Genomic DNA, 12,154 nt, shown 5'->3' with positions numbered 1-12,154 from the left:
TGGATATTGGGTTAAGTATGCATCTTCCCTATCCTTAAAAGCTTGTTTGTGCATCTCTTGCATAAGTAGAGTCATGTAGCCATTGCTTGCTTTAACACCTTTGGGTTTGAACTCTTGATACTTGAATGGATAGGGTGGTGTGACAATGGAGGAGGAGGGCATTTCAATTTCACCCCTTTGTTTACGGATGATGTATTCGGCATCTTTTGAGAGGGGAAGAAGGTAGTTGGTCAGATGGACACTCAAACGGCATATCTTGGAAGGCAAAGTAAAAGATCTAGCCTCATTGGTGAGCCACCCATATTTGGTGTCAAGAGGGTTATGAGTGACCCACTTGTACTTGTTAATCATGACATCTATGTCAATGAGATGACCCTCCTTTTTCACCACATACTTGCTATCCTTGTTGAAATTCGGATCAAAGTACTTAGCCAAAAGAGTGACTAGCCCTCCATTTACAATAACAGTGGTGCCTTGCTTTCCATAATCAACATTTAGCCATCTTTCCACCAAAAGCTTTGGAGAATTGTAAGGCTTCGTGAATTCCCTTCCAATATTTAAGGCCGACTCAAGAAGAACACAATCGAGCTTGGTAAAGTGGTTAGTGTCTTTTCTTGCAATGATAGTATTCCCGATGACCTTGTGTCACACTCTAATGCCCGGATGGTGGACTAATAGAGCACGACTAGCATGATAGTTCTCAAATTTCCTCCCGGAAATCGCCTCCCAAAGTGGAGCGGGGTCATACTTTTCGGGATTCTTGTAATAACTAGGTGAATCACTAAGACCCAATACTTTTCCCAATTCATCAAAGGTGATGCGCCTAGTCACATTAGCAAGGCAGAACTCGATGTTTTCTCTAGTCTCTACCTTAGTAACTTTCAAAGAACTCAAGAATTCTAAGGTAAGGGAGGGGTATGTCAATTCTCCTGTAGCAAACAATTTCCCCAACCCCATGGCTTCAAAGAAGGCTTTCGTTTGTTCAAGGACACCCAATTTGTTCAAGGCATCTTCACATATGAATTTGGTGGATAGAAAGGATTTTCTAGCATACTTGGCAAATGTATCCCTATGGGAGTTAGAAATGAAAATTACCTCCGGATAGTTTGATAATTGAGCAATTTCCGGAGTCGTTGATGTTGTTGCTTCCAAGGGAGGTTGTTTGATACGTGCTTATTCTATACACTTTAATTGCCAGTTTTGGCTCATATTTCAATGCGTATTTGTTAGCATAAAGCCATTATTTCTCCCGAAACGGTTTACTTTGGAATTTCTATGATTTATTCTAGGAATGAGTGGAAGTGAGCTAAATGGGAGTTCAGACTTGTTCACCTCGGGATGCGTGCTTGGATTGAAGAGGCTGTTTGGAAGAGAAAAGAAGCTACTGCACACCGTAGTTGGTCGATCGACCAACATCTGCAGTCGATCGACCGTGAAAGTTCAGGAGAAGAGCATCATTGTACTGGCTGGTCGATCGACCGTGCCATCTGGTCGATCGACCAAGCCGCGAATCTGAGATTTATTTTATGCTTTAGTCTTTTAAACGCCCAATTGTAATTAATCTTTGGGAAAGACGTTTATCAATAGTACGCAACAATAATTTAGGTTATGCTTTTATTATTCAAGAACTGAAGTTTAGATCTAGTTTTGGAGACAAGAAAGTGAGACGACGGATTCCAATTTCAATTGCTTTGTTCATCAATTCTTTAGTAAGCTTTATGCAATTTCCTTCTTCTTTTATTTCTTGTCAATTTAAATCTTGTTGTTACTAGTTTATGTTCAACCAATTCAGTTTTAATCTTTTGTCTTAAATTAAATTTCAATCATGTCAATCTTATTCTTTGCCTTCAATTTTGCAATTGTAATAGTTTTAATCATGCATAGCTAATTATCTTGATTGGGAACGAGGTGAGCCATGGCGTAAATTAGGGCTGATTTTGTTAGTATGATTTCTCCCGTATCGATCTTATTACCTTTTGATAAACCCGTCTTAGTAGATTGAAAGATAAGTAGGTAGGATTTTCATTAGTGTTGGAATTTCCTTTGAGCGACAGCTTTGAGAAATTCTAGGGAATTAGAAGACCGTAAGGTTAAATTTGAGCATTGATCGAAAGACTTGCTCATGTTCCCTGCGATCGTATTATCTTATTCTGCTATCTTCTTGACCTGACCTTAGCCATGGTGAACCGAAGTTCCTGATCTCTCTTTTATCTTATTTGAGAAACTTTTTATTTTGTCAATTAGTATCTAGAGTCAAACAAATTCAAAACCCCCATTTAATTGTTACTTCAATAGATTAAAAATTAGCAAATAGAATTGATCTTGTCTCTCTGTGGTTCGACCCTTACTATCACTAGCTATAGTTTTAGTTTGGATTATAAATTTAACTTTGATACAAAACGACGGTATCAAATTTTGGCGCCGTTGCCGGGGAGACGGTGTAATTGTGTTTGCTTTATTTTTAGTTTATTTATCCTGTCTCAAGGAACTTTGGTTCCTTGAGGCCGTTGCTTACTCTTGCTTCTAGTTTTGCTTTTGCACAGTTAGAAGACAGGTTTTTGAGAGGAAGACTTGAGTACTCTCAGTTTTGCGAACATGACTACAATATATGACAATCTTCAGCCACAAGAGCAGCATGTTCCAAAGGGATACGAATTACCTACCCCTACTACTGGTCACTTCGAATTTCGTTCCTCCTATACCGATTTAGTGGAGCGAAATCAGTTTGCTGGTCTACCGGACGAGGATCCTTTGAAGCATATGGAACTTTTCACGGACTACTGTTGCTCCATACCTGTACCGGCAGGGGTGACCCAAGATGAAGTAAAGGGGATGATGTTCTTGTACTCCTTGAAGGATTTTGCGCGAGATTGGTACCGCTACCTTGATAGGGTAGCAGCTGGAGTCACGGATTGGACATCTCTAGCATTAGCTTTTTACTAAAAATACTTCCCACTCGCAAAGACTGATTCCTTGAGAAGCAAAATTACAAATTTCCAGCAAGGACCTGATGAGGAATTTTGTGAAGCATGGGGATGTTTCAAGAGCTTGGTTCGGTCTGTCCCTCACCACGGTTTCCAGTAGTGGTACCTTTGCAACTTATTCTACAATTCTTTATATGATGACTACAAGGTTATCCTGGATGCAGCTGCGAATGGTAGGTTCCAAAACAATACTGGTAAGAATAAAGGTTGAAACACTATTAAAGAGATGGTAGTCCATAGAGCTGAATTTGGGAGTTCGCGTGGGAACTCGCGAAAGCAAAGTGATGAAATGTGTACCGTTGCAACACTCGTAGCTTCTATTACAGCCCGGCTCGAAAAGCTCGAGACATCTAAGGTTTCCGAGAGATAAATTGAAATTCGTGTTCATAACTCAGATGAGACCGCGGAGTTGAGAGAAATAGTCCGAGCTCTTTTGGTTCAAGTCACAAAAATAGAAGAACCTGGGATTGAATCTGCAAAGAATTTTGTGAAGCAGTTAGAGAATCTAGAGGCTAACCAAGTCGCCAATTCTTCAAGCAAATGTGAGAGGCCAATTAAAACCATTAATACCATTAATCTCCGAAGTGGCCTCTCTTATGATGGTCCCGATAAGCCAAGAGAATACTCGGGAAATGATGAAAATATAAATTTAATTTCTGGTGCGAAAACGAGCTTTACTGCCAGTACCAGCAGTCGATCGACCAACAACAGCAGTCGATCGACCGACATCTCTGATGAAAAAGCTTCTGACCAGAAACTAATTGAACCCAGCACATGTGGTCGATCGACCAACAATATCAGTCGATCGACTGAATTTCCCGACGAAGGAGATTCTGACTAGAAACTGTTCAACTCCAGCATAGTTGGTCGATCGACCGAGCCCAATGGTCGATCGACTGGGTCTCCAGCGCAGGACGCAAATCCGTCAATTAATTTGCATGATTCTACACTTATTGATGTTTTGACAGAGGTTTTAAACTTAAGGAAGCCGAAGGTTACTGATCCTACGACCAGTGTTGCAGTCCCGTATCCGGAGCGTTTAAATAATACTAAGCTGGAGCGTAACTTTGGTAAGGTTTTGGAGATGGTCAAGAATCTTGAGGTAACCATTCCTTTCACTGATCTAATTACCCAGGTACTCTCTTACGCTAAATTTATGAAAGACATTTTGAATCGTAAGAGAAATTTTCGTGATGATGGTGCGGTTGCTTTTGTGGAAGAATGTAATGCTCTTTCGCAAATTAACATACCACCTAAATTAAAGGACCCGGGTAGCTTTTCAATTCCCTGCACTATAGGTAACCACGAAATTGGAAAGGCCCTTTGTGATTTAGGGGCCAGTGTCAGTGTCATGCCATATTCTGTTTGCGAAAAGCTAAATATTGGTAGACTTAAGGTGACCGATATTACCCTTCAGATGGCAAATAGATCGACTCAGAGACCTTTAGGAGTCCTAGAGGATGTACCCGTTCGAGTGGGTAAGTTTTTTATTCCTGTCGATTTCGTTGTTTTGGACATTGCAAAGGACAGTCAGATACCTATTATTTTAGGTAGACCATTTTTATATACAATTGGGGATGTAATAGATGTCAAACGCGGAATCATAACCTTAAAGGTAGGAGATGACACCATTGAGTTCAGTCTTGCTCGTAAGGCGACTGAACCTGCTGATAATGATACGTGTTATGCCATTGACATTTGTTGACAGGCCTGTTAATTGTAACTGGAGGGAATCCTTAGCCAAGGATCCCTTAGCTGATCTAACCCGTTCAGATGAGTGTGCAGGTAGTACAGCGGGGAATGCTGAGGAGCTAGATGTTTTGGTAGCCTCAATGGAAAGCTACGAGCTCACAGAGGAAGAAGATGAGATGCTCTTAAGCCTGGCCAACGAGAATTTGGTAAACACTTGCTATACCATTGAAGCTGATTCTTCCTATGCTGTAGAGGTAAAGGTGCAAGAGCATAAGCCACTTCTTCCTAATCTTAAGTATGTTTTTTCTAGATGATACGGAGCAGTACCCAGCTATTGTTAGTGCTAAGCTTAATGATAACCAGCTTTCTGCTTTGATGTGTGTGCTTAAGAAAAACAGGAAGGCTTTAGGTTACTCTTTGGATGACATTAAGGACATCAGCCCTGATATTTGTATGCTGATACGTGAATTTTATATAGTCTTTTTAGCCCAATTTTTGCGCGTATCTTTATGCTTTTATCGTGGTTTTATGCTACGAAATGCCCCGAATATGCTACTTTGGTGTATTTTGTCTTAAATGCAGGAATGGACCATAAAGTAGTGAAATCAAGCCATTTGCCGTCCGTTTAGCATGCATTTGGAGGAAGAGTGAATTTGGAGCGGGAATGAAGCTATTTTGAGATGCGCAAAGAAGAAAGATAGCTAGGCGAGCAAAGGAAGAACTTCAAATTGCTAGTGCCTACTTTGGAGAGCCATATATCTGGTTCTACAACAAATATTCAGGTTATTCCAATTGGAGATGAAATTTTGTCCTTTTAGCTTTCCAATGCCACCGGAATCACCCTGTTTGCCCAAGTAACGAAGAAATGGCAGCCGATTGAAGTTCAGTGCGCAAAGCAGGAAACTGTCGCTGGAAAGTACTCGATCGAGTAGAATTTTACTCGATCGAGTCCTTTTTCTACTCGATCGACTAGTTGCACCTATTGAGTTACTCGATCGAGTGGTTATTTCACTCGATCGAGTGGTTTAAGCTTTAGTTACTCGATCGAGTGGTTTTAAATCACTCGATCGAGTGGATTTGTTATGGGCTGGGCCTTTTAAGCTTATTTCCGTCATTAGGTTAGTTAATAATCTTATTTTTCTTATAAATAAGAGGGATTTCGACATAATAGGGGGCTTCTCCTCTCTAATAATTCTTAACACTTTGTTACTGTTACTTGGCTACTGTTACTTTCTTCCGGATCTAATTCAGTATTTAATTCTTTCCCTTTCTTTTCTTCTTTAATTATTATTTATGTTTATTGTTCTTCCTTTATTTCTCGTTTCCCCTTTGATTATGCGTAGCTAAATTCCTTAGTATGTTAGGATTAGGGAAGCCGTGGTAGCAACATGTTTTAATTGACTTGAATAGATTAATCTGGCGATAAGAATTGTATTAGGCAATTTAATTGTTATCAGGTCAAATGAATGCATGCATGAGACCAATAAATCTAGTTAACCCCGACCTGGATCGAAAGATTGGAAGGGAAGGCTTGCTTAGTTACAATAGGGTATTGTAGTGAGGGCGAAAGTTAAGCTATTTACGCTCTAGGGCGGTTTAAGGACCGAAAGGTGACGACCATAGCTCTTCTTATCAATAGTCTAATCGCCTCGACACCCGATAGTACAAATTTGCCACGGTAGACCGACTCCTAGCATATTCCCTTCTTTTACTGTTAATTTCTCGCATTCTTTTCCCTCTTGCTTTAATCTCTTAGTTTAATCAAAACATTTCAAATCCCCATTAGTTACATTAGACAGATAGAATAGACAAGTAGATAGTACACCGCCTCCCTATGGAGATCGACCCTACTTACCGCTGACTTCTGTTAGTAGTACTTAGGTATTTTATTTTTGGTACGAAACAATAGTATCAAATTTTGGCGCCGTTGCCGGGGAGGCAGCTATTTGTTTATTTGTTTTATTTTATCCGTTTTTAGTCTCAGGGGATTCTTTCCCTTGAGGCCATTCTAATCTTTTGTTTAGTGCTGTTTTGATAGGCCTTACAGGTACTACCTAGACAGTTCTAGGTGAAAGACCGTCAAAGGGAAGGCTTGAGTACCTTTGACCCATCACCAATGTCCTATTATATGGAACAAAGGTGATTTATCATGGGAGATGTGGTGCTTTGCTGGGCATAATGCGCTTCTTTGTTTGCGAGAAATGACGAAGTTTACGCGTTCGAGCAAAGATAGTCAAGTTAGTCAAGCAGCTGTAGTTGTGCCGCCACATCCACCCTATCAATGGCCACCGCAACAAGATCCTCCCGATATACAAGAAGAAGAATTTGCGGAGCTGAAATCTTTATTGGAGACACTTGCATCTCAAATGCAAGCTCAGCAAGATTATGATAGACAATTCTACTCGCGAGTTGATGAGCTCGAGTCTGTAGTCGCTCAGTTAGCAGCTGAGATGCAAGAAGAAGAGGTATACCTTCCTGAGAGCGGTCTTTCCCCTGAGGAAACCATGTTACCCAATGCTGAGGATGACCTCTATGACTCGGATGACGAGTTTCTATCTTATTTCAATGCCTCACGCAAAGATTCCAGCCCTGTACAGGAGGAATCACTCGATCGAGTGACTAATATAGGTCGATCGAGTGATTTGCCAGGAGAAAGTGCTCGATCGAGTGATAATTCCACTCGATCGAGTGAAATTCAGGAGGAAGTTGGTCGATCGAGTGATTATTCTACTCGATCGACTGAGTTGGCCATTGGGAGCAATGATTCGTCATGTGGGTTTAATTTAGATGACGATTTTGACGATGACAATGGATACGGTGAGTCTCCTTTATTCAAAGCCGAGTTGGATGCGCTTGAGGCTGAGATTTACGGGGCGAATTCCACTGAAGGCGACGAAAGGACAGCTGAGTCGGTATTTGCTCCTAGCACGGATGAGGTATTACATTCCTTTGTCAGTGATTCCATTGTTGAGAGCAACCTACCTGAGGTAATTAGCGGTAATTTTATTATTGTTAATTTTCAAAGTAAGCTACCTCATTTGACTCGCGCTATTTCTTTTAATGCTATACCCCCTCCTATGTGGACGAATAAATTAACGAATTTTCACCGTACATGTCATCTCAAAATTGCTAATCTGAATCGGGACCCTAATATATCGTCTATTGTTCCCGCGCTCCTTTATTTTGTGGATAAATTTAGGAGCTCACATAGGAAATTTGTTAGACTTAAACGGTTGTTTAATCTTATTTCTTATTTTTGTATTCCACTCTGGTGCTACTTACTGTTTTGTGTAGCACATGCGCAGATGTACGATCTAATGTTTGCTGTGTGTGAGTTTTTTTGATTGTAGCCGATTATAGAGGCTCAAAGAAAAAGGAGGTCGAGCCGGGACTGATCAAGCTAGCGCTACCCGGGAGGCAACCCAGAGATTTTATTTTGCTTTTTATTTAATTTCAGTTGTAATAAATGGTTTTTATACCATAGACTTGATCAGTTTGCTTGTCTAGTTAGTTTACGGGCTGTTTTTATTGCGTTTTGCAGGTAACACGCTGAGAAGTACTCGATCGAGTAGTTTTTTCTACTCGATCGAGCACTTTTGCTGATGAATTCACTCGATCGAGTGAAATATTTACTCGATCGACTACCTGCAAAAGGAGAACTGCTCGATCGACCACAACACCATTCGATCGAGCAGATTTGAATGCCCATTTCACTCGATCGACTATTGTTCAACTGCCATCGAGTGTTTTTGACTTGGATTAGCTTACTGAGACGGTTTTCCGGGCCTTTAGCAACCTCCCATGTTCATGGTCGGTTTGGGGAGGTCCCTTTATTCGCGCATTTTGTGAGTTTTTCCGCTTTTACTCTCTTTCTCCTTCAGTTTGCATTTCCTTTCCATGTTTTGGTACAATGGGGGCATTGTACAGTTTGGTTTGGGGAGGTTATGCATCCATATCTGTGTCTGCATTTTGTTTTCATTGCATTTCAGTTATCACGTTTAATTTATGTTTGCATTGTTGTTTATTTTTGTTAAAAATTCAAAAATTCCATAAAAATTGAAAATTTTTCAAAAATTCAAAAAATTTCATGTTTATTTTTGCATATAGGTTGAGTCGGAACGGTAGATTTCAATGATGAAATTGCACTGCATTTGTCTTTTTGCTTAAGCCTTGCATTGAACTGTTATCTTTTAGCCTTGTCTTATTGCATATCTACGAGTTTATGTTGAATTTAGCTGAACGAATAGACTTGACCTGAAACTTTGGCAACCTACTTATAATTTCTAAGGAATTAGAGCCTTATAAACTGGTGTCATTTGTGACCAGTTTCATGTAGGATTGTGAGTAGTATACTCCTTGCATAGTATGTTCATTAATTTGCACGTATATGAAATTCAATTGCTTTTTGCCGTCATACATTCGGGTTAGTGGTTGGTGTCACATGCAGGGAGGTGCTTACATTCCCTTTTCTTTCATTTTTACCCATAAACTCCACATTAGCCAAATTTGCCTGTTGACCCTTAACTACATTCCAAATTTAGCCTGCCTTGTCAAGCTAGTTTAGATTGTTCTGCGGTATATTGTCTATTGTATCAAATTTTTGCTCATATCTATTGTTTTGGAGTTGGTATTTATGAAGAAAAGGAGGAAAATAGAAAAAAAAAAAAAAGAGTTGAAAAAACGTGAAAAAGAAAGTAAGAAAAAAAGAAAGTTGAAAAAAAAGAAGAAGAAAGAGAAACCGAGAATAGAAAAAGAAAAAAAAAGAAGGAAAAAAAAAAGATGTTGTTTGATTATGAGATGGTTTCGCTCCTATGCTTTATTTATATCATTTGAGGAGTATTTTTAGTTCGGTTTGGTGAGTTAGTGCCAAATGAAGGGCATGTGCTTAATTCATAATTGAGTAAGAATGGATGTTGTCATATGGTTTGTTTAGGTACTCGCTTGATCACCTATACCTCCACATTCTCATAAATGTTTTGCCTTTTCTTACCCATTGCCTCAATTTACCATATTTTTGTAAGCCCTCGGCTATGACAGGACCTTGTTTGGTTGGAATGTGTGTACGGTAGTTAGAATTGTCTATCATATTAGTTGCATGCATGTTTATGTGGGTCGTAGTCTAGGTGAGCGACTATTTTTCTCTCCCTCTTACATTCATATGCTTACCTTTGCTTCATGAGAGAAGAGTGACCCGTGAGAGTCCGATTTTAAAGGTCTTGCAAGGTCGACGGTTTAACTTTATTATAAACATCCTATAACTCGTTTGCATTTGAATGTTTAGCTATAAGTGTTAGTTTGCTTGCATTAAATTGGCTTAAGTGGGCATTTGTAGCTAGCTTTGAGTTATCTTTTTCCGTTCCATTAGTTCCATTTTAGTTTACTCGAGGACGATTAAAGGTTTGGTTTGGGGAGATTTGATACGTGCATTTTATATAGTCTTTTTAGCCTAATTTATGCGCGTATCTTTATGCTTTTATCGTGGTTTTATGCTACGAAATGCCCCGAATATGCTACTTTGGTGTATTTTGTCTTAAATGCAGGAATGGACCATAAAGTAGTGAAATCAAGCCATTTGCCGTCCGTTTAGCATGCATTTGGAGGAAGAGTGAATTTGGAGCGGGAATGAAGCTATTTTCAGATGCGCAAAGAAGAAAGATAGCTAGGCGAGCAAAGGAAGAACTTCAAATTGCTAGTGCCTACTTTGGAGAGCCATATCTCGGGTTCTACAACAGATATTCAGGTGATTCCAATTGGAGATGAAAGTTTGTCCTTTTAACTTTCCAATGCCACCGGAATCACCCTATTTGCCCAAGTGAGGAAGAAATGGCAGCCGTTTGAAGTTCAGTGCGCAAAGCAGGAAACTGTCGCTGGAAAGTACTCGATCGAGTAGAATTTTGCTCGATCGAGTCCTTTTTCTACTCGATCGACTAGTTGCACCTATTGAGTTACTCGATCGAGTGGTTATTTCACTCGATCGAGTGGTTTAAGCTTTAGTTACTCGATCGAGTGGTTTTAAATCACTCGATCGAGTGGATTTGTTATGGGCTGGGCCTTTTAAGCTTATTTCCGTCATTAGGTTAGTTAATAATCTTATTTTTCTTATAAATAAGAGGGATTTTGACATAATAGGGGGCTTCTCCTCTCTAATAATTCTTAACACTTTGTTACTGTTACTTGGCTACTGTTACTTTCTTCCGGATCTAATTCAGTATTTAATTCTTTCCCTTTCTTTTCTTCTTTAATTATTATTTATGTTTATTGTTCTTCCTTTATTTCTCGTTTCCCCTTTGATTATGCGTAGCTAAATTCCTTAGTATGTTAGGATTAGGGAAGCCGTGGTAGCAACATGTTTTAATTGACTTGAATAGATTAATCTGGCTATAAGAATTGTATTAGGCAATTTAATTGTTATCAGGTCGAATGAATGCATGCAGGAGACCAATAAATCTAGTTAACCCCGACCTGGATCGAAAGATTGGAAGGGAAGGCTTGCTTAGTTACAATAGGGTATTGTAGTGAGGGCGAAAGTTAAGCTATTTACGCTCTAGGGCGGTTTAAGGACCGAAAGGTGACGACCATAGCTCTTCTTATCAATAGTCTAATCGCCTCAGTACACCCGATAGTACAGCTGCCACAGTAGACCGACTCCTAGCATATTCCCTTCTTTTACTGTTAATTTCTCGCATTCTTTTCCCTCTTGCTTTAATCTCTTAGTTTAATCAAAACATTTCAAATCCCCATTAGTGACATTAGACAGATAGAATAGACAAGTAGATAGTACACCGCCTACCTGTGGAGATCGACCCTACTTACCGTTGACTTCTGTTAGTATTACTTAGGTATTTTATTTTTGGTACGAAACGACAGTATCATATGCACAGGATAGAGCTGGAGGAAGGCCACAAGCCTTACAGACAGGGTCAACGCAAGTAGAACCCGAAGATGCAGGAAGTTGTTATGGCCGAGGTGATTAAACTACTCGATGCAGGTATTATTTATACAGTTGGCAACTCCAAGTGGGTTAGCCCAGTTCAGGTAGTTCCGAAGAAAGAAGGGACTACCGTGGTTAAAAATGAGAAAAATGAGTTAATACCAACACGAGTTGTGACAGGGTGGCGGATGTGCATTGATTATAGACAGTTGAATGCCGCCACCAAGAAAGACCATTTCCCCCTCCCTTTTTTTGACCAAATGACTGAAAGACTTGCTTCTAACAAATTTTTCTGTTTTCTAGACGGATATTCAGGGTTCTTTCAGATCCCTATTCATCCGGATGATCAGAGTAAGACCACTTTTACCTGTCCACATGGTGTTTTTGCGTACCGCAGGATGCCTTTCTGATTGTGTAACGCCCCAGCTACCTTTCAGAGGTGCATGATGGGGATTTTTTCTGATTATATAGAGAACATTATGGAGGTATTTATGGATGATTTCTCAGTTTATGGTAATGACTTTGATCGTTGTTTAGCTAATCTTGA

The sequence above is a fragment of the Silene latifolia genome, chromosome 9 (assembly GCF_048544455.1).
Source record: "Silene latifolia isolate original U9 population chromosome 9, ASM4854445v1, whole genome shotgun sequence".
Lineage (NCBI taxonomy): Eukaryota > Viridiplantae > Streptophyta > Magnoliopsida > Caryophyllales > Caryophyllaceae > Silene > Silene latifolia.
Note: the sequence above shows the minus strand (reverse complement) of the source record.